This window comes from Mustela nivalis (assembly GCF_964662115.1).
Source record: "Mustela nivalis genome assembly, chromosome: 3".
Lineage (NCBI taxonomy): Eukaryota > Metazoa > Chordata > Mammalia > Carnivora > Mustelidae > Mustela > Mustela nivalis.
In genome coordinates, this window is record NC_139022.1 from 118,344,924 (window position 1) to 118,372,306 (window position 27,383).

At 47.1% G+C, this 27,383-nt stretch overlaps 1 long non-coding RNA gene across 1 annotated transcript; it reads right to left on the reverse strand.

Annotated features, from left to right (window-relative positions):
* Positions 1-6,417: 6,417 nt before the first annotated feature.
* On the reverse strand, positions 6,418-27,251 carry LOC309862326. The gene is made up of 6 exons (XR_014310420.1): positions 27,129-27,251; positions 26,002-26,192; positions 25,831-25,890; positions 10,484-10,547; positions 9,616-9,767; positions 6,418-6,740 (listed from the first exon to the last, which is right to left on the reverse strand). It is a non-coding gene; the product is annotated as an uncharacterized lncRNA (long non-coding RNA).
* Between the last annotated feature and the right edge of the window lie 132 nt (positions 27,252-27,383).

Sequence of the window (27,383 nt, forward strand, 5' to 3'; positions counted from 1 at the left end):
AGCAGGCTCCCCACTGAGCAGGGAGCCCGATGCAGGACTTGATTCCAGGACCCCGGGATCATGACCTGAGCTGAAGGCAGATGCTTAATGACTGAGCCACCCAGGCGACCCTATAATCTTCCTTTCTTTACCTCTAGTGTTTCTGTTTTGTTTTTGATACAAGAGCACCTATTGTTTCTGAATCTAAGACCTCAGTCTAGATGCGGATTCCCCTTCCTTATGAAAAATGAAATTAAAAAAAAAAATGGGGGAAGTTAACTTCTGGGTAGTTAAGGTTAAAATTCTCCCACACCTACATGTCTGGGTACCAGTAAGTGGAAAAGTCTCATCTTGGTTTATCCCGCTCTAACTCAACGGAAGTCAGATTCCCTTAGCTGTGTTACGAAATAATAAACAGACCTATGGGTTTTATTAAATGCCAACTCATTTTTTATGTCACATTTATGATTTTTGCCATGTTGATAGAGGATTTTTTTTCTTTAAATTGACTGATTTTTTTCTTAGCTTTCCTGACTTAAGAAAACAAGCTTTGCATTACTAGTGTAAATAGAGAGTAGTATCACAGCGTAAACCTTATTTAAATGTAAAAATAAAACCTGTGTATGTCTTGAATAAAGATTTGCCTTTGTAATACCAGTGGCAAGCAGATCACACTTGGTGGGAAACTGTTGTGATCTAATGGTCAAGGCCCCTGGAGGTCTTTAACCAGGTCAACCATCACAACACCATGGGTTCAAAAGTGAATTAAAAGCCGAGAGTCTCCAGCTGCCTGGCCCACTTCCTCGGTTGTCCTCAAGCCTCTTTTTCCACTAGCATTTCCCTTTTATACCTCCTCAGATTAAGACCTCTGGCTCGACCCTCTCTCCTTGCTCTGTGTCCCCTTTGGACCTGACCTTAGAATTTGGTTTCCCAGCTTTGATCTTTGATACCCGTTGTACTCACTAGAATAGGATTCTGCGGTTGCAAGCAACAGAAACCCAATTCTGGCTAAGTTAAACTAGAGAGACATTCAATGGAAGGAGTGGGGGAGCTTGCAGAACTGAATGAGAAATTGAAAAACTGAATTCTCTGAGGGGTAAGAACCAGGGATTCTCTAAATATCAAGGGCACAGCAATTAGTGGACGGTCTCTTTAGGAGACGCTGTCTTCATGCTTTGTCTCTTCCTCCCTTGTTTGTTTGTGGTCAGCATCAAGATGGGATCCATGCTTGGCTTATGGAGCATCGTGCCCGGCCCTTCTGGGGGGAAATAGGACAGAATTCCAGCCTCAGGGTTGAGTCACTTTGGGTGATTCTCTTCACTTCCGTTAGCCTCAGTTGCTTTATCTGTTAAATGACAGCTCACGGGGTTTGGAGGAAATAGTTATGAAAAGCAAAAGCCACTTCGATCCCTACGAGTGGAAATAAGCAAAGCCCTCGGAGCCACATGAGTCTGGGTTTAAATCTTGATTCAAATGTATACAACTATGTGTCTGTGAAATTTATTACATTTCTGTTTCCTCACCTGTAAAGTGGGGATAGTAACAGTATCTGCCTTATTGTAATTAACCTCATATCTGGCACACAGTAGATGAACAAATAATGTAAGCCACACCGAGAAGGAAGTAATAGATGTGATAATAACTTTGGAAGTTATGATCAATCATTCCTTCTTGAGTGTGGGCAGTGAAACCACACCTCCACCCTTCATTAAATAAGACAGTTATGAGAAATCTTTATCTTACAGTAAACTTTAGTATGAGACAGGAAGCCCTTCGTATGAATGGTGGTGCTGGATCTTGCCTCTGTGTAATCAACCAGGCTTTGCCTGCTCCAGGCTCCCGTCTCTTCTGGAGCCTGGAGTGTTCTTGGCACATCTTTTATAAAAGTCAGCCTTGCTTTCTTCCTGTTGCAAATTGCATGCACATTTCTGCTCCCTGGGACCGGCCTCCATTTCTCAACCAGCCTTCTCCAGCTTCCCCCTCTCCTCCTCCTAATGAGAATGAGTTGACTTATAATTAAGGTCATATTTTATCTGCTGGGAAAGGCAGTGGCTGGCATTGCTGGAGTGCTACAGCTCCACACAGCCTTCCCTTCAGTGGATTACCCTTGCGCTGAATGACCATCAGTTGTTGTTTTGGGCTAAAGATAGAAGAATGGTTTTGATGGCTTGAAATTAACAACTGGATTTATAGCTTGTAAATAGTTCTTGTGGTGAGATTTTCTTCTCTGTTCTAATCCCCTCTTCCCGTTCAGACCTCATTTATGAATCCCTTGCCAGGAGTATCCTTCTCAGAATGGAAAAGCAAGAGTTTTTCTAGCGAACAAGCTGCTTCTGCTGAGAAGTTCCTAAATGGCCTGTGTGGGTCTTTGATGTTCACCAATTTCACTCTTGGGGATGGAACAGCTCCATTGACCCATGGCAGCCCATGGGGGAAGCTGCCTGCGTCCCCCCCTAATATGTTAGCCACTCATCTCTCCCTTTTTCTTTTCCTGGCTCAGAGAGAAAAAAAAAAAAAAAAAAAAAAGCTTCTGACCACGCAAGTCAATCTAGGCAATTAGAGAGTTACAGAGAAGACTGGCTGACATCGCCTGTTTTCAAGTTACACTTGCTGCTCTGGCTCAGACTCCTCTGCAATGAGAAAGAAGCAGAAGTTGCTGGAGAGATCCCCTCTGGGGAAGGAAGTTTCCCATTAGAAGCAAAAGAGAGAACAATCCTTGTCCAAGCAGCCTTCCGGTTCATCGGTTCTGAGACTGGCGGATGGGCCGGGGCTCAGGAGCAAACTGGACCAGCTGGAAGGGAGGGACCCTGACTTCGCTTTGTCCGACTCACACAGCCGCTGTGCAGTTGGCGGAATGACTCACCCCCAAACTGGCGCCCCAGGGGTCGGGCATGGGAGACACTCAGGCTCGACTTGTCATTGGCAGGAACACAGAAGTCCTCCACTTTCTGCCCTTTCTGTCTCCCCCAATGTCAAACCGAAATGTTTTAGATTAACATCAGGGTTGTAAATGTGAACGGCATGTCAGCAAGCCCCCCGGACAACATTATTTAGTGTGCTAACGTCGAAAGTTTGTAGCGGCTGTGCATTGTACCGGCACCTTCTTCTGAGTGATACTGACATCACCGCGCTCCACTAGGTTAATTTTCCCATCGTGGACTGATTCATTGGGCAGAAACCACAAGTTCACATGCCAACGCAACGGACTGAACTTTGCGACCCCTCCGCCAACAAACTGAAAGTATATCATTGTGTTTCCATGCAAACAAGTCCTGGAAAGCCGTTTAGCTTTTGTTCAGTTCTATTTTTATTTTTCCTTTTCACGTCAACACGACATTTCACGACGCTAGACTACAATTTGCTCCTGCTGTAGCATTCTCACGTTGGGACGTGCGGGTTACAGCTGGTCCTTCTCGAGCTCCTCCATGTGTGTTGGCCTGCGTTGAGCACTTTCCAGATGAGATCTCGTTTAATTTTAGAGCAATTTGCTGGAGCAGGTGGCATGGTCCCCTCGGAGCCAAAGGAGAAATGGAAGTTGAGAGAGACTGCTCAACTCAGAGAAGAGCCCAAAAAATATCGTCTCTAAAAGGCAAATTCCAAGAGGTCATGTAAAGGCAGAGCAAATGTTCTTTCTGCTCTTCTTACCTATGCAAAGAGCCCCCTTCATTTCCTTTCTGAAAAAGTCTCTGAGCAGGTCATTCAGGAGAAAGGGCCCTGAGGCTCGAGATACCTTGAAGGAACAGAAGCCACGCTGACTCCTTGGGTCGGTCCTGCCCACGGCTGAGGCTCAGGCTGCAGCATCGCGGGCCTGCCACTTGCCCTTTGTCATCTTCCTTGAGTTCAAAAGGAAGAGACGGCCAAGGCTGCCCAGCACCGGGGAGCCATGAATGGGCTTAGACAAATGTGAACCCACCCACCAGGCCTTCCACTGATGTATTGAAGCCCAGCCCAAACCAAATGCTGCTCTTTGAAGCCTGCAAACTTTTCCTCATTACTCATCCCTTCTGATTTCCAGCCAACTTTCCACCATGGAAGGGCCTAAGGACCAGAAGAAAAGTGCCTTCTTATCCTCAGGGAGGAAGTATCCTGGAGAGTTGTAAAAAGGCCACTCAGGAGATCCCCCTGCTGGCTTTTCAGATCCACCAGCTTGAATCCTTAGGGAAACATCCAAAAATTCTAGGCTCTCCTCCAAATGGAAACTGAATCCCCAATCTTTGCAACCGTGTCCACATGCATTTCAGACCGCTTGCTGTGATTTGGTTGTACTGTGGTGTGAAGTGTTGGACTGATGGCCCATCATAATACTTTGGTAAAATATGAGATTTCATGCTTTCAGATTACTGTTTCCACATAGCTTCTACCTCCCAGATGCCCGCGTCTTTCGGCAAGTCTTTGTAAAAACTGTTCCGCAGAATCAGCAACATTAGAGCAGTGGTTCAACTGCCTGCATCAATTAAGTACCTCTATGTCCAAAACCCAATTCGAAAATGACTTTATTTATTTGTTTGCTTGTTTATTTTTTATTATGTTATGTTAGTCACCATACAGTTCATCATCAGTTTGAAAATGACTTTAAAAACAAAGAAGAGCTAACTATTGGCTTGGGAATTTGAAAGGTCCAGAAGTTGCTGGCAGCAGGTGAGGCTTGATCCAGGTGCTCCACAGAGTATCATCAGCACTCCTTTAGCTATATTACTTGTCTCTGTCTTTCAAGATGTCAGCTTCATCTTTAAGTCCCACACAGTGCTCTATAGGAGTCGCAGGCTCCTTCCCTGTTTCAGCTTCTGAAGTAGGAGGGGAGTTTCATACTAAGCTATCTGGGAGAAGAAGAGTTTCTCTTGGTAGTTCCTGTGGAAGAGAGAGAGCCTCACATTCTGAAAGTCCATAGCCGATATCTCCTCTCACCTCATCTGTGTTGATTGTGTTTTGTAATCATCATCAAATAGATTCCTATGGTCAGGAAGAGGACATATATTTGCTGACTTAGGGCACTGAGGAACATTCTTGGTATGAGACCAATCCCAGTCAGGTCTTATGGCCGAGGAGATGTGGGGTATAGATCGTCAAGGGAAATTTGGGGTACCATGTCCAGGGAGAAAAGAAAGAGATGAGTCTGCGAAGGCAAATGACAAGTGTACAGAAAGTGATTCCTCATGCTGCCATTGTCTGGACTGGAAAGCAGAGAAGGGAAGAAAATTGCCCAAGGTGGTCAAAGCCATTCAGTGGCCTCCCATTGCTCAGGGGACACACAGACCAAAAGCTACAAAGAGGACCCAGTGTGATCTGCCCCTCCAGCCATCCTCTGAAGCCCCCCCTCACCTGCTCAGTGCTCCAGACTCCTGGACCTTCTCAGTTTCTTGGCTTTGCTCACCTCCTGCCTGCTGTCAGCCTTTCCTGTGTCTGTTTCTTCTGTCTTCCCCTCTCTCCCTCATTAACTCCTGCTCATGTCTCCCCCCAAGACCATGTCCTTGAGGTCTCCCAAGTGTTCTTAGCTTCCCCAACCCTGTCCCATTTCGTATGCTTCCCCCTAGATGACCCCATTCATTCGTTCCTTCTAGCAAATGTTAAGCGAGCGCTTCCTGTGTGTCAGGCCCCATTCATGTACAAGAAAGGCATGGTGGAGCTGAGCGGCTAGGCCCCAGACTGTGTGGCTCCAGCAGGAAGGAGGGCTTATGGGGGTAGCTCCCATCACAGACACCAGAGTGCGCCAACCAGAATAATTTGTGGAAGATTACAGTTGAGGTTCAACCCTCCACTAGGGATTCTGGGAACCGTTACCAGACCTAGAAGCCACTGTGTTCTGGGCTGGTATAAAAAAGTGCATGAGCCCGAGGTCAGAACTTGTGTCCAGCTGGGGAATTACGCCCGGGTTTCCTCTTGTCCCATCCTCGGCACCCAGAACTAGTCTTATTCCCTAAGCCCTCGGCCCTTCCTGGCTCCTGAATTCCTTCCTCTTCACCTAGACCATGGCGCCAGCGGAAGCCTCCTCAGCTCTCCTGGGAAACTGGAAATGTTTCATGAGCTCCTGGAGGGCAGGGGCTCCTGTCTGTCTCTGAGCTCCCAGCACTCTGTGAGGGAGTCTGAGTTCAGAGCTACACCCCCCCCCCCCCAAAACACTGGTTCAGTGAATAAATGGTTTCTGTGCTTCTGCCTTCTCTCCCAGCCGGGCCCCTCTCCACACTGACTTGGGGCACCCTTGTCCTCCCTGACAGGGCCACCTGGAGAAGGAGGTGCTGAGATCTCTTTTATAGCAGAGGAAAGTCAGGCTCCAGGAGCTGAGGCCTGAGGTCACAGATGCAAGGGACACACCATGGAAAAGCCGGGACACGAGTGGGGTGGTCTGGTGCCACGGTCTGCCTCTTGTTCCTACACACTCTGACCTAGAGCAGAGGGCCTTAATCTGGGCCCGGAGCTCCATGGTCGAGCATCAGGAAGCCAGGGAGCACTCCGGATTCCATGCAAAATGTGGGTATGTGTGCACACGTCTGCAGAAGAGAGATCCCAGCTTTCATCAGATTTTCAAAGCTATCCGGAACCAAAAACCATTAAGAGTAACTGGCCTGGGGATATTTTCTTTCTTTCTTTTTCTTTTGACTGACACAAATGCTGACACACCACTGCCCCACACCAAATCGTCTTAATAGTGGGTTTCCCGCGGAGCAGGGGCCCCTCTCTTCCTGGGGCACCACCCGGCCGACCGCCCTTGGCATCCACGGCCAGTCCAAACAGCATCGGCTGCCTCTGTCACATTCCTGAAGAATCTGAATATTAGAAGGAATTGAGGATACAATGAAGTAAATTTCCAGACAAGATAAATACAGACAGTAATATAATCCTTACGTAAAGAATAAGGCTACTGTTGGAATCTCCATGCTAAAAAAATTTACTGAATTACAGGGGCACGCCCAGTTGGAATTCTGGTTTTCACAGTCTCTTTGCTTGTCAAACTTAATATCAAGGAAAATAAGCTAATTTGATTTGGCAAAGGCTCACGCAATATGGAATTGATATCTGTGGCAGCGACCTTTGATGTTTTGTATAAACAGTGTTTTCCCTGCTGTGGAAGCGGGAGTTGAATAATAAACAGCGTCTTCCCTTCTCCACTCCCCTCCTCCCCCCCGCCCCCACTGTCACCAGTACCAAAAAAAAAAAAAAAAAAGTAAGAAAATAAATCTTTTCTGCTGCGCACAAAACTCATGGAGGCAGCTTGTATTGGCTCATTTCTCGACCTTGGCAGTGGTATTTTGGGCCAGAAATTCTTCAAGGGATGAGGGAGCTGTCTTGTGCATTGAAGGAAGTTTAGTGGGATCCCTGTCCCCTCCCTGGTAGATGCCGGTGGCACCCCTACCCTGCTCCAGGTGTGACAACCAGAGATGTCTCCTGACGTTGCCTATTTTTCCCTAGCGGCAGGATCCTCCTAAGTGAGAACCGTTGCTATAACGGTAGGAAAGATGGTGCGAGGAAATTTTTTTTCCTCGGTTTTAGGCATTCGTTGTCTTATGAAGGCCTTCTGCCTTGAGGCTTGGTTTCATGGACCTAAAGTTCTGCAGGTGTCCCGGGGGGAGAGTCTTCGGTGTGTCACTCCTTGCAACCCACTTTGTTCCTGGGGGCTTCAGGCCTGCCTGCCACACTTCTGCCCGGAAAGGGGCCGCTCTCAGTCGTTTCTGACTGTTTAGGCACCTGGTACTTCTGACCTTAGGGTCGTCCCACCACCTCAACTGATTTCCAAAGCTCAGGAATTGTGTGGTCCCTGGATGCCCCTGGATGCTCCCTTCCCTACATCCCATGGCCCTTGGAGAAGTCTCATGGTTAAGAGTGTTTCCCTGGAGTCAGGCAGGTTCAAGTCGATGATGTTCTGGTATGGGCTCACACCAGCTTGTGAAAGTGGATTGTTACATCTTCAGGAATGCTGTGACCCATTTGCAGTCACCTTTGTAGATCACTGTGACCCAGGATGAGAGTATATACACCACGGAAATGGGCAAAGGCCACACATCAGAGCTCTCCCACCCCCTCCCCTGCACCTCCAGCCATTAAAGAGTTTACTAGGACACCACTATCGAGTCCCGGCTTGGAAGTAGGAGAGCAGTTAGCGCTCACTACTCGCCCAGTATCTATTTCCCTTGTTTCTTGCTTGAGGAATTCCAGCTTTGTTTAGCCTGGCAATAAGTCCATTTATATAACTGCATTTCCTGCCTCACTTGCAGTTAGGGGTGCTCAAGTGACATGGCGTTGGCCAAGGGCATGTGGATAAAGTTTACCTGTTAGGCTTCCTGGAAAACTCCTCCAAAGGGGTCGGACTCACTGCCTGCGACTTTTCTTTTTCGTCCTTTCCCCCCTCCTTGTTTAGATCATAGATGCAGGATGGGTGTGGAGCTGAGGTCTTGCAATTGCTAAGTGACAGGTAAGGAAGGAGAAAGGTCATGCATGGAGCTGAAAGACAGAAGGTGCGTGGCCCTTGATAGCACAGCCTGGGACTCCCTGCCCCAGGCTGCGGGTTGGTGGCCTTCAGTAATATGCCCTTGAATGTAAGCTCTAACTAGGATCCTGGGCAAGGCAACTTAACCTTTATTAGCTCTAGTTTCCTTATCTATAACAGAAATAAGGAAAACCTAACCCAGGGGATTGGTCCGAGGGTTGAATAAGATAATGCATGTAAAGGCCCGCCATCGCCCTGGCGCGTGGAAAGCATGGAGTGAGTGCAAGCTGCAGGGTCCTTATCTCCAGGGCTGCCTGCGTCGCCCTGGCAGTAAGCATGTGTTTGGGTCTTTATCTCTTCAAGCACAAGGGCCATGTCTCATTCACTCTCCATCCTCGCTTTGCACGTCGTGGGTCCTTAATCATGAATCGAGTTCCGCTGATGCAAAAGGGTAGGGGAGAGATAGGAGTTCTTCTCAAACAAAGGATAATTAATTTATCTTATATTGCTTGAGTATAACCCATATCTCAAGCCTGCCCTTTGGCACCAATGGAACTCAATTCATGCTTATTGAACACAGTGTTATATTATGAACGTGATGAACAGCGCAAAAATGAATGGAACATTTCTGTCTCCACCCGACTCTAAGGAACTCGTATTCACGTCAGGAATGGGAGGAGAGGACCCTGCCTGGCTGTGATGTAGGGAAGACAAGGGTTCTTCCCTTGTGAGGGTTCTTCCACAAGGATGAGTAAGAGTGCTGCGGGTGGACAATGGAAGGGATGGGAGGTAAAGAGAAGGCTTCAGGGGAGGCATTTGATGCTTTGGGAAATGGTGGGTTGAGGTGTCCATTAAGGAGACACCAGGAGTCTCAAAGATCATCACAGATGAGGGCCATGCAGGGAGAATCCCAGTTCCGTCCCAGGAATGGGGCCAGGTAGAAGGTTGGAGAGTCATGCTGAAGGCATCTCCTAGAGGTTCTGACTGCCAGGCTGAGGCATTTATCTCTCACTCCATGGGGAGTCACTGAAGGTTTAAGAGATCTGTGTGATGTCAGAATTGGGATTTAGACAGCTTAATCCAGCAGTCATGTGGAGATCAATTAGGAAAGGGAATGAGGAGGTAGGAAACTAGTGAGTGGCTATTAAACAGACGAATCAGACATAGACTGTCCTAAAGCCTTGTGCGTGTCCCTGGGAAGGAGGGAGAAAACTTACCAGACAAGCACTGCGTGCCAGGACACTGAGCCAAGGGCTTTCCCTGATTATCTCATTTAACCCTGGGAAGAACCCTGAGAGTGGGAAACATCCTTATAACTCAGAAAGCAGCCAGGTTACTCCACCTCTTCTGTTCTGAGTAACTTTGAGGCCTAGGGAACAAACAAACAGGAGCTTCAGTTTCCCCATTTGTAAAAAGGGCTCCCAAAGTATTACTTATCTCGCATAGGAATTGGAAAACATAAATAAAATAATGCATTTATTTAATGTAGAATCCCTCTGCTTGGTCCTTGGAGGTCAAGGTCAGCTCTTAAGATAACGATGTTCTCAGGGGAAATCCAAAGCCATTTCTTTTCTTTTCTTTTCTTTCTTTCTTTCTTTCTTTTTTTTTTTTTAAATATTTTATCCATTTATTTGACACAGAGAGAGAGAGAGAGAGAGAACGCAAGTAGGCAGAGAGGCAGGCAGAAAGGGGGTGGAGGGAAACAGGCTCCCCGCTGAGCAGAGAGCCCGATGCGGGGCTCTATCCCAGGACCCCGGGATCATGACCCAAGCCGAAGGCAGAGGCCCAACCCACTGAGCCATCCCGGCGCCCCTCCAAAGCCATTTCTAAAAGTTTTATGAGTCTGTAGGGCACTTAGAATCTCACGATCGCCTCCTGTAAGCTAGTGTTACTTTTTCCTGAGTATAACTTTTAAAATGACCTCCCCTGCCTCTGAAGCTCGGAAAGTATTGCCCATGCTCTACCACCTCCAGCAGCTTCTGTGTTCGAGAACCGTCCCCCAGGTCGGAGCAAGGACACACTCAGCCAGGCAAAGGGACCGAGTGCACCCTTCTTTACTCTGCTCTTCTTCTCCCCACTCTTAACCTGACGTGGAGCGTGACTGTGGGAGTGAGAAAAGCAGCAGCCCGTTCATTTCATCGGTTGCATCCTGGAGAAAGACACATATTTCTAATTCTATAGTTCTCTTTTCATCTCCATTAGCCATTGTAACTACTTAATTTGCTTAAGTTCCTGTGAGCTTCCTATTGATAATTGATAGATTGCCCCTTCCTTTCCCATTTCCTCTATTAGTTATCCCAGGAAGTTCATTTGTGCTTTGCATGTAACCCAATAGGCCCGAGAGTGCCTGGCTTGTTTGTAGGCCTGCGTAAGTTAATACTATCCAGAAGCGCAGGGGGGAGGCCAGCGGGCCTTCGGACCAGAAAGCTATCTGGTTGCACCCCAGCGGGACCCTCTGCATTGAGACACCCTATAGCAGAAGCACAGGGACTTCCCGTTGCTCTGATGGGCTGTGAGTGGCCCCCGAGGGAGATCGCAGATGCCAAGCCTGGCCCCTCCCTTTAGGCCACACCCCTAACCCCTTACCAGGAGGCGCTATTTCAAGGTAGGGATGGGCATGTCTTACTGAGCATGTCCTGCGTCCTACGTAAAAGCTCTCATTTCTCAGACTTCTCCAGTTAGTCCTGGGTCTGTCTTTCTTTCTTTCTTTCTTTCTTTCTTTCTTTCTTTCTTTCTTTCTTTCTTTCTTTCTTTCTTTCTTTCACTTCTCCTTTCTGGGCTTTTTCAGACAAGAAGCGTTCACTGTAAAGAAGTATCTCTCTCGATGGGATTTTGATTTGAGGTTCGATCAGTACCAGGAAGCTGCAGGTGATTATTACAGACCCTTTTTATTTGTCTTGCTGTTTAAGACAACTGATGTACTGAAAATCTGGAGATTGAGTTTGGAGGGAAAAATCTGGGAGAATTTTGATGATTTAGCATCAGATTTTAAATTTTTGGCATCTGTTGAGAAATCGGGAAAGAACTGGTTCATGTTCCTACAGGGAAAACAGGGAATCAGCTGAGAAGGGAAGGCTCACATCTCCTGGGGTTCGCTCTCCCACTGGCCTCAGCCTCCAGAAATGGGCAGACAATGGCCTCGTACCTGAAAGAAGTCACACGTGCATTTGACCTTCTGGTTCCCTGTAGGTGAGTGGGATTTAGACCCCTGATCTATACAACACAAATCACTCTTCCAGGGAGTTTTGGGTTTGGTGGGACAATTGTCAGATTTCTACTTGAGTTGATTTCATTCCATGGTGATATAGTGATAGTCCCTAATCCCTAGCCCAACAGAAAGGAAATTCCTGGCCTTCTCATCTCTTCACTTGATGGACTTACGAGGAGCCACTTTCCATCAAGCCCTTTCCTAAAGTATGGGAATCTGAGAATGAGTTACTTTTCACCTGCCTCCCTGCCATGGGAGGTGAGTGAGGTGAAGACAGGACAGGATGAGAGCTTGGCTGTAAGGGACCGTTGCTAAACCTTAGCATCTAGCGTCGTACCTGGCTCATCAAAGAGTAAATGAGTGAGTGGCACGGTCTCTGTCCTGAAGCAGCTCACCAGCTGGAAACACATCATTGCAATGCCCTGCAGTAAGGACTAGGGAAAGGGGGAGAACAAGAGACTGTAGCAATGACAGGAAGGAGTTCTAGGTGGGGGGAAAGGTCAGCAGAGGCTTTGAGGAGGAAGCAGGGGTATATGAGCCAGGACTTGAAGGCTGAGTGTGGCTGGTCAGCCACAAACAAGGAGACAGGTGTTGAGAAGTGGAGGGAACAGTATGTGCGGATAGGAGAGCAAGATATTCAGGCAGCTGAGACATGGCGGGGAGGCCCTTCACTGGACTGCAGGTTCCATCTTCTTTTCCCTGTATCCCTGGAATCTAGAATGGAGTACACATTGAGTCAATGTCTGCTAAATCAGCATATGAAGGAATAATGCTCTAGCCATGGCTTAGACAAGGAGTCGAGTCAAGCCCAAATGTCTTTGCCCACCAAGACGAATGATGGGGAGAAAGGGACAGATCCAAGGGTGGTTTGAAATTTGTAGCGATAGCAAAGATGGGTGGGTTGGGTGAGCATGTGTAGACAGGCTCTTGCTTTAGCCTATCCTGAGGGATAATAGACTGATATAGACTGACATAGACTCTGTCACGAGGATCCCAGAGGATCCCAAACCCACCCTCTGGGATCTCCCAAGTGAATACCAGAACCAGCCCACCTCCTCGGGCATTCTTCACTGGGCCATGGATTCTGGGCCATTTGTATTCAGAAGTGACCTCAGACTTTCCCTGATTCGAGCCTACCTGCCCAACTTCAGATGCTGGCGGCCAAGGGGGTCAATTCGTATCCACCATGTTATTCTTTCCCACCTCTGGGGGATGATTTTATGAAATCTGCTCTGTGCTGGAGGCCGAGGGGTGGGAAAAAGAGGGACAAGAAACACCTTTTTCCCTATTGGAATCCCTCAATACATCTCTTTTACTCAGTGAGTTCTCTGGGACAGGCATTGTCCCCAAGTGTTTTCCATGCCTTAGCACATTTATCGCAACTCTGGAAGGCGAGTGCGAGGCTGATGGGCCTGCTGTACTGTACCCTATGAACCAGCCCTACGAGTGCCCATGGGCCTAGGTCGCTTCTGAGGCCATGACGGGGGCAGAGAGAAGAGGCACTTGCAGAGAAGTGACCTTCCCTATCTCCCTTTATCATAAACCTGCCCCTCCCTGAGAAACTCTGTCTTGGGTGGGTGCCTCAGCTGCAGACCCTGAGGGGGGTGGGGGTTTTCTGCGGTGGGCGATTGATGGAGGGAGTGTTCCCTCCTGAAACCTGGAAGGGGCAAGGGCAGCGGGATAGGGCAGGGGAAGATGGGTAAAGGGGTGGTTCCTGCAGCATTCTGGCTGTGTTCAGATCCCAGGAGGAGCTCTGGAGTGAGAGTGATACCAGAGAGGTTATCCTGCCCAAAGGCGAGGGGTCAGGACTGTAAGGCTCCCTCATGGCTGCCAGGGCATACAGGACTGCGGAGCTAGCTGGGGGTGGTGAGTCTCCGAGGCAGCTCTGATTAGCCCTGGGTGTAGCAGTAGGCAAGGGCTTCAGAGTGAGGGGACCAGCCTCTGCCGCACGCGTTTATAGTCAACAGGAGGCAGATAGTGGGAAACTTACATGCCTGTGGCCTGCAGATAGAACCATCTCTGAATTCCAACTCCCCCCGCCCCACACACCAAGGTGACCTCAGGCAAGCCACTTCCCCTCGCAGAGCCTTCATTTCCACTGCTCTGAAATGGGCATAATACTAGGGTTTTTTCTTCTTTTCTTTTCTTCTTCTTCTTCTTTTTTTTTAAATATCACATTTTATCTTCCAGAATTGCTATCAGGATTTAACAAGACAATACAAGTGAAGGGGCTTAGCACAAAGCCTGGCCCTGAGTGGGGCCTCACATCGGCCATTATTAATTATAGTTCTCACTGCTGCTTCTTCTGTTCCCACGGGCCCAGAGCTGGGAAGGCTTCTGTGCAAATGAGGCTCCGATCTTTTGCTGAAGGTTTGCTTAGTCCTTGAAAGCATAAAAGGACGTTTCCTCACAGGGTAACCCTAAGACATATATACGTGTATGTATAGTGTGTATTCTTTTTTTATTTAAAGATTTTACTTATTTATTTCACAGAGAGAGATCACAAATAGGCAGAGGCAGGCAGAGAGAGAGGAGGAAGCAGGCTCCCTGCTGAGCAGAGCACCCGATGTGGGGCTCGATCCCAGGACCCTGAGACCATGACCTGAGCCAAAGGCAGAGACATAACCCCCTGAGCCACCCAGGCGCCCCAGCGTGTATATTTTTAAGAGGAGCCTAGTAACAAACCTAACTGGCATTTGGCAGGTCGGGGCTCATCCTTAGGGTCTGGAGGCTCTTGAGAGCTATTTGGAAGGGAATGAGTTCGAAGAGTCTTCGCCAAGGAAGTGTGTCAACAGTCAACACCTTCTTTTCCATGTGAACATCGTGCAAATACACAGCCATAAATAGCCTGCAAATTACGCCACGGCCAGTTGCCAGAGCAATGTTAGGATAAGCCTCCTTCCTAAAATTTTTAGCGAGCTTTTGAAATGAGATGTGAAAGTCATTATTATTAAATTAAAATTTATTAACTTAAAAAAAAAAGGAAAGGAAAGGCTCATTCTAGAAAGATCAATTCCCTTTCATCTTTGTGGGTTATTCTTCCAAATGGCACATCTGTCTCCATTCTACAAATCAACCCAGGATCCAGAAGTGGGTCAAAATCAGAATTTTCTAAGTAACCCTTGTGGAGCCCTGCTGCATGAGAGAGAGTTTATTAAGTCCACTGTCTGGCTTAACTTCTTGGATCCATGTTTTCATAGGGATTATTTACCCCAGAAACCAACACAGTTCCCTTGGTGTGCATTGCTCCCCACCAGTGATTACTGGCCTTCAGACTCAACATCAGGAGAAGCTGGTGGGTTACCTTACTGCTGCCCAAAGAAGCAATACTGAAGGCTAAAAAGGTGTGTTACCTTTGCTGTTTTCTGTTGCATTCTTTCCAATTGCAGAAGAGAGAGAGAGAGAAAAAAAGAGGGAGAAGGAGAGAGTTTCTAAAAAATGTGAATGAAAAAATAGAAATTGCAAATGAATGCCAATTAACCTATGGTGGCAGAAAGCAGATCAGGGATTGTGTGTAGCTGGGGGAAAGGGAAGGGATGGATTATAAAGGAACATGAGGAAATTTGTGGGGAGGTGGATATGATCATTATCATGATATTGGTGGTTTCACAGGTGTGTACACCTGTCAAAACTTGTCAAATTGTAGTCTTTAAATATGTGTCATTTATTAGCTGTCGGTTTTGCTTCAATAAAGTTGTAAAACAAAATAAATTACTTTGTTTTTTAATAATACCTTTTTAAAAGGAAATGGCTTCAATGTTCCCAGCTTGAAATGTAAGGGTATGAAATAGGTCTTTAGTTGAGAAAAAAAGGCAGCTAGGCATTATGGTTAAAACCTATGTGTCTCTGACAGTAACCAAGATGCCCTTGACCAGGTGTGTGGATGAATGAGCTAAGGTGTACCCAGGCCCTGAGTCCCATTCAGGCCTAAAAAGAAGTGAGCTGTCAGGCCATGAAAAGGCATGGAGGAGACTTCAATGCAGATTACTAAGTGAAGGAAATCGATCTGAAAAGGCTGCATCCTGTATGATTCTGCTATGCTATAGAACATTCTGGAAAAGGCAACACTACAAAGGCCGCAGGAAGATCAGGGGGTGGGATGAACAGGTGCAGCACAGAGGAATAGGAGGGCAGTGAAAACACTCTGTGTGATTCTGTAAGGCTGGAGACATGTCATTATGCATTTGTCAGAACCCATAAAATGTACAACACCAAGAGTGAGCCCAAGGTAGAGTGTGGACTTCGGGTGATAATGAGGTGTTACTGCAGGTTCATTGATTGTGACAAACGTACCATGCTGGGGGAGGGGACTGTGTTCCTGCGAAGGCTGCAGGTGTGTGGGAACGCCCTGCACTTTCCTCTCAGTTTTGCTGGGAACCTAAAACTGCTCTAAAAAATAAAGTCTTACAACAAAGCAACCAGACAAAAAAAGTCCTTATGTGTCTCAATCTTTCTGGAGCCAGGGGTTCTTGTCTGTCTATGCAGCCCTCGGCCATGGGTATGTGGGAAAGCTAGGAATTGTCCAACTCAGCCTGAAGTTGAGGGGAAACATATTGGAGCGCTCCCCAAACCTCTTCAGCTCTCACTAGGTGGCTGGTCAGAGGAAGTGGGTGCAAACATTGAGTAGCTCAGTGTGGACAGATGTCCCGGCCAAACACAGGGTCTGAGGTGTCCTCAAGAATCCTGTCTTCTCTCTGCTATCATTGGTGGCACCATTCCTGCAACCTGGCCCATGTCCCCCTCTCTAACTTGTTGCTACAAACACAGGAGACACACACATACACACATGCTGATATATACACACAACTGTGAGTTTTTATGAGAAGTGAAATCTGGCTATTCTCCATCCAACCATCCATTCATTTATCCAAGAACTCTTTGCTGAGCACCTATTTCAGGTAAAGGGCAAGGAACTGGGTAGATGATCCAAACAGACTCAGTGCCTGCCCCCAGGAACCTTACATTTTAAGTGGGAGAGACACAGTATTCAAATAACCAAAAGTGTAAGGTGAAACTACAGCTGGGGTAAGTGCTATAAAGCCGAAATAAAGGGCTGTAAGAACAAATAAGAGGGAGATTTGGTTTATTCATAGAGACAGGAAAGGAAGACTTCCCTGGAGAAATGACAAGTTAGGTAATTTGAAAGCAGTATAGGAAGTAACCAGATAAAGAAGGCCAGCAGAAGTATTTCAGAAATAAAGAATGGTATGTGCAAAGGCCCTGTGGTTGGAGGAAGCATAGTAGGATCAAAGACGTGATCAAGGACATTTGTGGCTGGAACTCAAAGGACAAGAGGAAGAGAAGCCAGTGAGGTGACTAGAGGCTAGAGGGCACGTGATTTTATAGGCCATGGCAAGAAAATGTCCACTATCGATTTCCCCAGAAAAACACACCCAAGCCCCCCAACAAAACAAAAACACCTTAATCAAACAAAGCTGAGTGTATTAGAACTACTACAATAAAGGAGAACACAACCTTGATAGAGTTTTAGTAACGTCCCAGAAAGAGGAAGTCAGGGGAATCTATTTACAAACTTTTAGGGCCCGGGCTTGATGATTTTAAAGCTGGTTTTACCAGGCAGAGAATTAGTTGGGATTAGGCAAAGTTTATGACATAGGCTTGACGGGGGCTTGGATGTGTGAACACAGTGAAGACAGGGTCTGAAAGGGAGGCTTCCTGTTACCGTTAATCTTCACACCCAAGCCATCCCAATTGGCTCAGAGACTCGCTGTCTAGTAGGTGGTGTTTTTTTTAGAACACACGGCTGAGTTATCTTTGCTTATTCTCAGTTTTGCTTAAAAATGGACAGAAAAGTAACCCTGGATTTGGGATGAACACAGGAACAGGGAATGACGTTGCTCTCAGTTCTGAGCTTTGGCTTTACCCTAGGTGTAATAGGAAACTGTGAATGGTTTTGACAGTCCCTCTGACCCAGGCCACTGGCTCTTTGTGGCACTCAGGTCCCTTCTGTGCACTGGGACCGCAGGAGAAGATGCCACAGGAGGCTGTGGCCCATGTTGAGGTGCTCATCTGCGCATGCCCCTGCGGTTGCCAGGAGGCGCTGCTGAGCAAAGCCACCCTGCGTTCTCTCCTGGCTCTGCCGCTGACCGTTTTTGAACCTCTGCCCATTCTCCAACCCCTAAGCAGCTTCCTGATCTCCAAAACGAGGATAAGAACAGTATGGACTTTATAAGGATAGTTCTGGGGAGTAAACGAGACGTGCATGTACATTCTTAGCCCCGCCTGGCTTGTGACAAGTGCTCAAGTGTTAACTAGCTGTCACTTTCACATTTGACTACAGAGCTGAGGGCTCCTGGAGCCCCTATGCTAATTCCATGACTGTCTGAGGACCTAATCTGCTGATGGGTCTCGTCATCTGGCTGAGTATGATTCTGCTCTTCACTCTTGGTTCCTTTTTTTTTTTTTTTTTTTTTAGGATTTTATTTATTTTGAGAGAGAGAGCATGAGCGGAAGGGAGAGGGAGAAGAAGCAGACTCCGCTATTACACCTATTACACCTAAGCTATCCCAGCTGGCTCACAGACTCACTGTCTAGTAGGAGGTTCTCCTCCTGTTACTGAGCAGGGAGCCGGATGTGGGACTTGATCCAGGATCCTAGAATAATAACCTGAGCTGAAAGCAGATGCTTAACTGATTGAGCCACCCAGGTGCCTGTCTTCAGTCTCTGTTCTTGTGTTTGACCCAGAGCATTGCTTTCCGATTCCCACATCTAAGATCTTGACTACCTTTTCATTCTTTCCAGTGGTGGGTCTTAACTGTCCGCTTGTGCCAATCTTTCCTCTAGGTCAAGGCTGCAAGCAACCTGAGGGCAGGGAAGCTGTTCCCGGTGCTTCCTTTCTTCACCCAGTAAGAAGAGCGCAAGGGCTCAGTTCGTTCTAGTGACTTGTACTGAGACCTACTCTGGCCAGGGCTGGGTGCTGTGGACGCAGGAATAGGGCAGATACAGATCTCTTGTGGCGGGCCCTGGGATTGGAGGGAAAGAGCCCAGGTAAAGTCCTTTGGGGGCACTTATTGTGAATGGGTGTATAAGGGTACAGACTAGAGAGGGATTGATTCTAGCCTTGGCCATTAAAGAAAACTCCAAGAAGCTGATGTTTGTACAGGGTTGATCAAAACATGCTTATGCATTATTCTTTTAATAAGCAAAACATGCAAATAGACAAAAAGTGAAACAGTTCCAAAATAGTTTAGAATGAAAATCAGTCTTCCCCCTTACCCTCCAGTATCCCACTCGGAGGCCCCTACCTTTTTCAGGCCCCTACCTGCACATATAAGCTCAGATCTTGCATTTGTAAACTTATCCCACAACATCTTATACACTGTTTTATTTAGTTATGTAGCTTGAGGATCATGCTATACCAGGTATGTGTTGATCTCCTTTATTGTTATTATAATAATTACTTACACATAATCAGCCCCCTATTAATGGACAGAAGACTGTTTCTTTTCCTTTCTTTCTCTCTCCCTCTTCCTTCCTTCCTTCTTTCCTTTGCCCCCCCTCATCCTTTCATCCTCCTGCTTGATCACTTCCTTTCTCTTTCCTTTCTTTTCTCCCTTCTTTCCCCTCTCTTCCCCTCCCCTCCCTTCCCCTTCCCTTTCCTTTCCGTTGAACTGGAATCAGCCTGAGACAATATGTCTGTTTTTAGCCACTATGCTGAGCTCTCAGACACTTTGGATGTCCAATTAGCCAGTGCACCCTGAGCACTAGGAAAGCTGAGTTTTACTGTATTACTAACAAGGCCACAATATTCTTTCATCCTATTAAACCAGCAATGCCTCATCCTCTAATTTGAAATCCCTTAATGTCTGGGCAGCACAGCCCCATGAGTCAGAGGGCTGGCTCCCCTGCTGTGTTCATGGACAGGAACAGGCCCTTGGGACCCATGCAGTAACGTGCCCTCTAACTCTATGCCTGGCCAGGCCCTTTTCCAGGCACCAGGACGTATGAAGGGAGGCAACTTGGATAGAGTTTAGAAAGAAGCATCCCCTGTGACCATAGGGAGGTAATCAAAGGAGACATTGGGATTAGGAACCTGCTAATTCACCCTCCCACCCAATGACGCCAGGGGGAAAATAGGCCCAGGAGGGTTAAATAAGATAGTTGTCTAAGGTGACCCAGTGAGCTGGTGGAGAGCTGGGCTGAAATCAGTGTTCTTGACCTAAGCCATTGGGTGAAAAGAAGAGCCAAGAAGAAAACAGTGGAAGCCTCCATTGACCACTCAGACTTTATAAGCTCACCTCCAGCCAAACACCAAGATGGCCTCCAAAGCATTCCCTTCAGGAGCTAACAGTCATCATACCAAACCCTCCGTGCTCCATTTGCATCTGTTGGCCTGCACGACCTGACTTAGCAGCCACATTTTTAAGACCAGGCAGATGGGGTTCAAAGCAAAGAACATTTGCAAGCTAGGGAGTGATTGAGGTTAGACTCTAATCTTGACCAGATGACCTCCTATAGGTCAGCGATGCTTCACTCTCTCGTGTTCTGGACGGATGGTAGCATATACATACAACACTAGGTGCCATTACCAGTGTCTTCTTCATTTGGGGACTTCCCAGTTCTCACTGGACATCAGCTCTGAAACAGAGGCCTTTCTGTTGCCAGGTTCCAGGTGGGAGAAACTTCCTGCATTCTAACACCTGTAATCTGAAGCTGTAATCTCTTTGAGTCAAGGGGTTAAGAGGGAAGGTTCTGGAAGGAGGCTGCCTAGGTCCCACCTCCAGCTCCATTGCTTATTTACCAGCTCTGTGAGCTTAGGTCAGCCTCGGTTTCCTTCTCTATAAAATGGTGGCAATAGTAATAAAAAGTGGAAGCTGTTAGCTCTCTACCTATGTAGCTCTGTGTAGTTCAGGAGTCGGCAGGCCTTTTCGGTAAAGGACCCAATAGTCAATTTTCTTAGCTGTGTAGCTTCTATTGTTGTCACCATGCAGTTCTACAGTTGTAGGGAGAGGCAGCCATAAACGATGTGTTAACAAATGGATGTGGCTGAGCTCCAGTATGATTTCCATTCATTCATTCATTCCTTATTCATTCACTCATTGTTATAATAGTTTCAAGTGTTCAATAAAGTGGTTCAACACTTCGATACGAGACTCGGTGCTCATCACAACAAGTCCCCTCCTTAAGCCCCATCCCCTGTGTCAACCCATCTTTCCACCTACCTCCCCTCTGGTAACCATCTGTATGTTCTCTATGGTTAAAAGTCAGTTTCTTGGTTTCTCTCTCTCTTTCTTTTTTTCCCTTTGTTGGTTTGTTTTGTTTCTTAAATTCCATATATGAGTGAAATTGTATGGTATTTGTCTTTCTCTGATTGGCTTACTTTGCTTTAACATAGTATGCTGTAGCTCCATGCATGTTGTTGCAAATGGCAAGATTTCATTCTTTTTTATGGCTGAGTGATACTCCAGTGTGTGTATGCATGCGTGCGGGTGTGTGTTTACATCTTCTCTATCCATTCATCTGTTGATGGATATTTTCCCAGTATGATTGTATTTGCAGAAATAGGTGGCATGCCATAGTTTGCCTCCCCTGCTATACTTAGCCCTCTATCTGCCAGACTTTTTTATTTTTTAAAGGTTTTGTTTATTTATTTGACAGAGAGAGAGAGAGAGACAGTGAGAGAGGCAACACAAGTAGGGGGAGTGGGAGAGGGAGAAGCAGGCTTCCCACTGAGCGGGGAGCCCGATGTGAGGCTCGGTCCCAGGACCCTGGGATCATGACATGAGCCGAAGGCAGACACTTAACGACTGAGCCACCCAGACGCCCGCCCCTACATATCTGCAAGACTTAGCTTCAATATATTCCTCATATTTTGCCTGAAACACATCTCAACACTGAGGTCCTTATACTAATGGTTCTTACACTGTGGTGGGGGACAAGAGATGAAGAAAGGGAGTCCACTAAGAACCTGTAAACGCTTTCCTAAAGAAAACACAAATGTAGGTGCAATTTTGAACCCAGTTGTAGGGGATTGTGTAGACCCTGAATCCCTTCATCCTTAAGAACTCCAGGAATGCATCTTACTCTTCCAGAAACTGCAGAGCTGGTTATCATGAGAACATCAGTCTGAGAACATCAGTGCCTGAAGAAAATTTGGTGGTGTGCCAACGTGTTAGTTATTGTAGAGTTTCATCTCAGTACAAAGCTCTGTAGCTAATGAGTGTATGTCCCATCTCCCCTGGTGGCTAACTGAACCCATGTGACCTTGGCCTGACCATTGGGATAAGACTAGAAGTGATAGGTACCATGTCCAGGCCAAGTCTCTTAAAACTAGGTATGTGCTGTTCTGGCTTCTTTCTCCTTCTCAATGACTAAAGGGTGGCAGGAATGGGACAGTCACCTTGAACTCAAAGATAGAAACCATACACTGGGACCACCTGGGTGGCACAGTTGGTTAAGCATCTCATTCTTGATTTCAGCCCAGGTCATGATCTCAGGGTTGGGAACCGGCGTCAAGTTCTGCGCTCAGACCAGAGTCTGTTTAAGACTCCCTTTCCCTCTTCCCCCATTCCACTCCCCACCCCCCAACTAAAAATTAATAAATAAATCTTTTTTAAAAAAGGAAAGGAAAAAAGAACCCACACATTGAGAAGATGAAAAAGCCATCCTACGGTCTGAACCACCTACCTCTGGGCTGTTACGTAAGAGAGAAATAAGCTTCAGTCTTATTTAAGTTACTGTATTTCTGGATCTCTTCCCTATAGCAGCGGAACCTGTAGAGAGTATGAGCTATATAATTTTCAGGGCCCAGCGCAAGATGAAAATGTGGGATCCTGGTTCAGAAATTGGTAGGAATTTCAAGACAAGGACAGCAGAGTCTGAAGCTCAGTGCAGGCCCCTTTTAAGCCTGGTGATCTGTGCCACAGCTCAGGGCACACGCCCATGAAGCTGACCCCGCCTGGGCCCCAGTATGGGTGGGAACTCAACTGGATCACTTTGGGTGGTTGGAAGGAGCCATGATTCTGATCACTTTGTGACACATCACATGCACCATGGTCAGGAAGGAATCATGGTAAGCTCCCCGAGACCCTCCTCCACGACCTAGCAATTACCCTCTCTTCCAAGCCATGCTAGCTTCTATTTTCATTGCATTTTGAAAACTGGGAAACCGAGATCCTACTGATGGGTGATGCCCCTGGGATTCAAGTCCCAGCAGTTTCCCTTAGGAGTTCAGAGGCCTAATTGCCACCTTACACATGACCCTCGATGAGCTCCACACTTGTCAGCCCTGCCTGCCCATCTCCCATTTTCCGACACCTGGGATGTGTGGGACTTCAAGGGCAGGTTCTGGAGGGAGCCCTCTTAGGTCCCACCTCGGGCTCCATTACCTACTTACTAGCTGTGTGAGCTTGGACAAACCCCAATGTCCTCCTCTGTAAAATGACAAGAATAATAAAGGTCCTGCCTCTTTGATTTGCTGTGATAATAACATAAGATAATGCTGGCAAAGGACTTAATATGTAGTGTGTCCTTTCTCTCCCATTACGGATATAAAACACACGAAAAGCTAGGTTTCTCAAAGTCCTACCAACATATCTGCCTCTGCCCTGCTCTCCCAAACCCTTTCTGTTCTGGTCCTGGTCCTGGAATCTTTGTTTTTAACCCCCTTCTCTTCTCTTGCCGCAGTGTTGAAGTAAGCAGGTGTTTGTTTTTGTTTTGTTTTGAAATCAGGGCAAAATGGTTATGTTTAACTGAGTCTAATTTATTAAAATAATTGTCTTAATGAATACTAATTATTAAATGTTCATTTAGCTATGCGCTTCTCTTTGCTGGTACATGTACTTGATATTAGTCATTATGAAACAAGACATGCAGCAAACTGTGTAATTGCAGACAAAGCATTTAAGACACAAACCAATAAAAATCAAAGGTAGGAGAAAAATGCTTTGAAGGGAGCTGGGGACTAGTCAGGACTTCCTGTGTCCTGCCAAGAACCTGGGGCAGAAGGTGGGGGTAGGGTGGGGTGTTGGGTGATCGCCCTGAGAGCGCCTGCCAGGCCTCTCTAGCCAGATAGAGAGGAAATGAAACGCTGTTTATATAGATGGAAAGGAGTCCCCAGGTCACATCTTTGACCAGGTCTAGGGAGACACTCAGGACGATGGAACCCTTCTGCTCAGGGAGAACGCCTGGCAAGTGCAGGTGGAGGGAGGGGCGTCGTGGGAAGTCGGGTGTGGGCGGGGTTCTTGCCTTCTCCACCCTACCACTATGCCGGCTGACTGTCACTAGTTGAATTGCATCCCCTCGTCAAACCTATATGTTTAAGCCCTCACCCCCAAAACCTCAAAATGTGACCTTATTTAGAGATGGGAGTTTTTTGGAGGAAATAAAACTAAAATGAAAACTTTGGTGGGAGGGGACCCTAACACCATACAACTATTGTCCTTACGAAAAGGACCACAGACTAGGTGACTTAGACAGCAGAAATGGACTGCCTCACAGTCTGGAGGCCAGAAGTCCAAGGTCCAGATGTTGGCAGGATTGGTTCCTTTGGAGGCTGTGCGGGAGGGTCTGGTCCATGGGTCTCTCCTGGCTGCAGGTGGTGTTCTGGCAACCTCTGGCACTCCTTGGCTCCTAGAAGCACCACCTTGATCTCTACCTCCGCCTTCACATGACGTCCTCCCTGTGGGCATGTCTGTGCTCACATTTCCCCTTTGTATAAAGATGCCGATCATGTGTGGATTAGAAACCGCCTTAAAGTCTTCATTTTAACTTGATTACTTCTGTAAAGACCTTTGCGTCACATAAGGTCACATTCTGAGGTCCTGGGGGGTTAGGATTTCAACATATGAATTTTTTTGACAGGGACACAGTTCAACACATAACAGTGACCTTGGGCAGGTGTCTTCCGGCCTCCGAGCTCTCTTTACCCAACTGCAAAGTAAGAGGTGATGAAATAACCCCCAAAGGCTTTTCAGCCCTAAAGTCCTCAGTAGGCCAGGCAAATCTCAGCCCCTAGATCCAGGCTGATCCCCAAAGTTGCAGAAACGGATGCAGATTCCCAATTTATAGTCAGGCACGTGAGGCTGGAAACTGATTTTGAAAGAGAATTACAGGCAGGTCATACTTCGCCAGGGGGATCTCTATCGTTGGTTTGGGGAGGCCCCAAAAGACAACTCCCCCAATCTCCATGGCCGAGCACTCTGCTGAGTTGGGCACAGAGGACCCCAACGCAGACTCGGTTCCTGGGGCCCAATCAGCAGGCTGACCTGAGGCTGTGCTAGAGCCCCTGGGATGTGGAATTAGGTCACCCTCCCTTTCCACTTAGGTCATCAAAAAGCTATGGGATAGGCAATAGCTTTAATCACCTGTGCTCAGCTACACCCAGTCCATGCCAGAGGCCACTGGGGGAAAGGTCTCCTATCTCACAGTCCTCTGACGCATCCAGGGCCTGGGCCGATTCCCGTATTGCCCGGGTCACAAGCCGATTTTATCTCCGGCTCTCCAAATGCTGGCCATTACAGTGGGAGAGAGGGTTCCAGAACCACTACTGCTGACTAGGACAAATTTGCACACCAAAGTCCCACCTGCACTTGAAAAATGAATCCTTTCCAATGGTTAAAGATGCTGTTTTGTGTAAACCTGGTCTGTAGGGTGTGCAAATAACCTGAGGGTATATATTCAAGTCTTAGATATTCTGGATGTTTCCTTTTGAAGATGGGTAGTGTGGAGTTGGGGATGAAGGGCAGAGAGAGGAGGGGATAGAGGCTGTGACTGTGTCAGGTCACCTGACTCAGCCAGGACAGCTTGTTGGTCAAAACCCTCCCTGACAGTTTCTGCCCAAACCCACAGGCACTGCCTCTCTATCCTGCCTCGCCTCTGCCCACATACCAGCGGCGCTTGCTGTAGGGTGACCAGCTGTCCCAGTTGCAGCCCTGAACATCCCTAATCCTGGAGAATGCTCTCAGTCTTAGCAAAGCGGGGCAGTCAGTCACCCTGCCCCCTACGAGTGCCCTCCCCAGCCTCTCCCCGCACCCAGTGAAAACACCTGCAGCTTTTGAAACAGCCTGATTCCCTACCTGAATACCTCCTTGGCCTTTAAGATGATGCTTCACTCCTTCTGCAAAACTGTCATCCAGCACCTTCTCTTCCCAGGTCACCAGGGCTTCACTCTGAGGAGTCTACGCTGCCTGGGCTCATTCCACTTTGTCCTGTTCATCCTGCCTCCCTGTAAGTGTCTCTTCCTTGCCTTGTCTGTCTTACTCACCAGATTGAAAGTCCCTCCAGGGCAGGGGTTTGGAGAAGACTGGATGCCAAAGATTGCCAACTGTAGGAAGGAATAAAGGTGGAGCTGGCCATCAGAATTAAAGGGTACAAAGTTCCGTAGTCAGTAACATTGAAGTAACTTTGTACGGTGACAGATGGTGACCACACTTACCTTGGTGAGCACTGCGTAATATACAGAATTGTCGAATCACTATGTTGTACACCTGAGACTCATATAATATTCTGTGTCAAATGTAGTTCAATTAAAAGAAAAAAAAAAGGAAAGGAAAGGCTGCTCCCCCTTGAAGTTGTCTGCTTTGTCACCTTCCCATGTGTGGACAGGGCAGGTGCTGACGCAACCAGCTGTAGTATTGTCCTGAAATAAACAAAGTATTAAACAATAAATAAGCAACAGTCAGTCTCCTCTACTTCTTATTCTCATGTCTATTTCTTAGACACAACTACCTTTAACCAATTTCTTGTGCATCCTTCTAGAGATAGGTCATAGAAAGGCAAATAGAACTTCAAACACACATCTGCTGGACGCACACAAACAAGAACATAATGTATACATTCTTTTCCGCCCGACTTTTTTTTTCTTTGTTGAACATATACCCTGGCTGTTGTTGAGTATCAGTACATACAGCTCTGCACATTGATTTCTAATGACTCTCATTTGCTAAGAAGCACCTACCAGGAAAGTCCAGAGCCAGTCACCTTCCCCTTGTCAGTCCTGATCATAGTTTTAATGAATTAAAATTTTTGCTTTGACTTTTAATTAGGTACTTAAAGCCTGGATTCCACACTAGACTAGTAGACTGTATTTCAGAAGCATCTAGAAGTTTTTTTAAAATGCAAATTGCTGGACAATCTGAAGAGTTTCTGATTAAGTAGCTCAGGGGTGGAGGTGGGGCTTGTGAATTTGCATTTCTAACAAGTTCTCAGGTAATGTGGACGCTGCTGGTCCAGGAGCCCCACTTTGAGAACCATGAGTTCTGAAAGGGAAGCCCTGGGGATGTTTTATTCACTAAATTATTCCCAGTGCTTGGCTCAAAATAACAAGCGGTAAATAAATATTTGTTGAATTAAAAATAAGTGAAAGAATGCTAGCACCCCAACTGGGACACTGTGTATGCATCGGTTTGGGGCGGAGCCTAAGCTGTCTGGCTGAAGAAAATTTGAAAAAGCTGCCGAGCACATTAGAGTTGGAATCTCCTGCTCAGCTGGTCAGACAGGTTGGCTCACCCAGCCCTCTCCCCAACCCCCAGGATCTAACCTTTGATGCTACCAACTCTCCACACTGATCCCAATCCTGATGACTGGGCTTAGAGATGGCAGGAGTTTCCAACAAGATCCTTTCTTCCCTTGTCTTGGTGAGCAAACCGGGGAGGCTGAGAGACAAAGTGGCTTGCCTGGTTTCACATGGCGTTTCTGGTGATGACAGAGCGCAGGCTTGCCCAGTCAGCCAGAGGAATTGGCAGGACTGAGGCATTCCACACCACAGATAAAGCCAGAAGGACAGGTTTTCTTTAAGGAAATCTTTTAGTTTTTCAT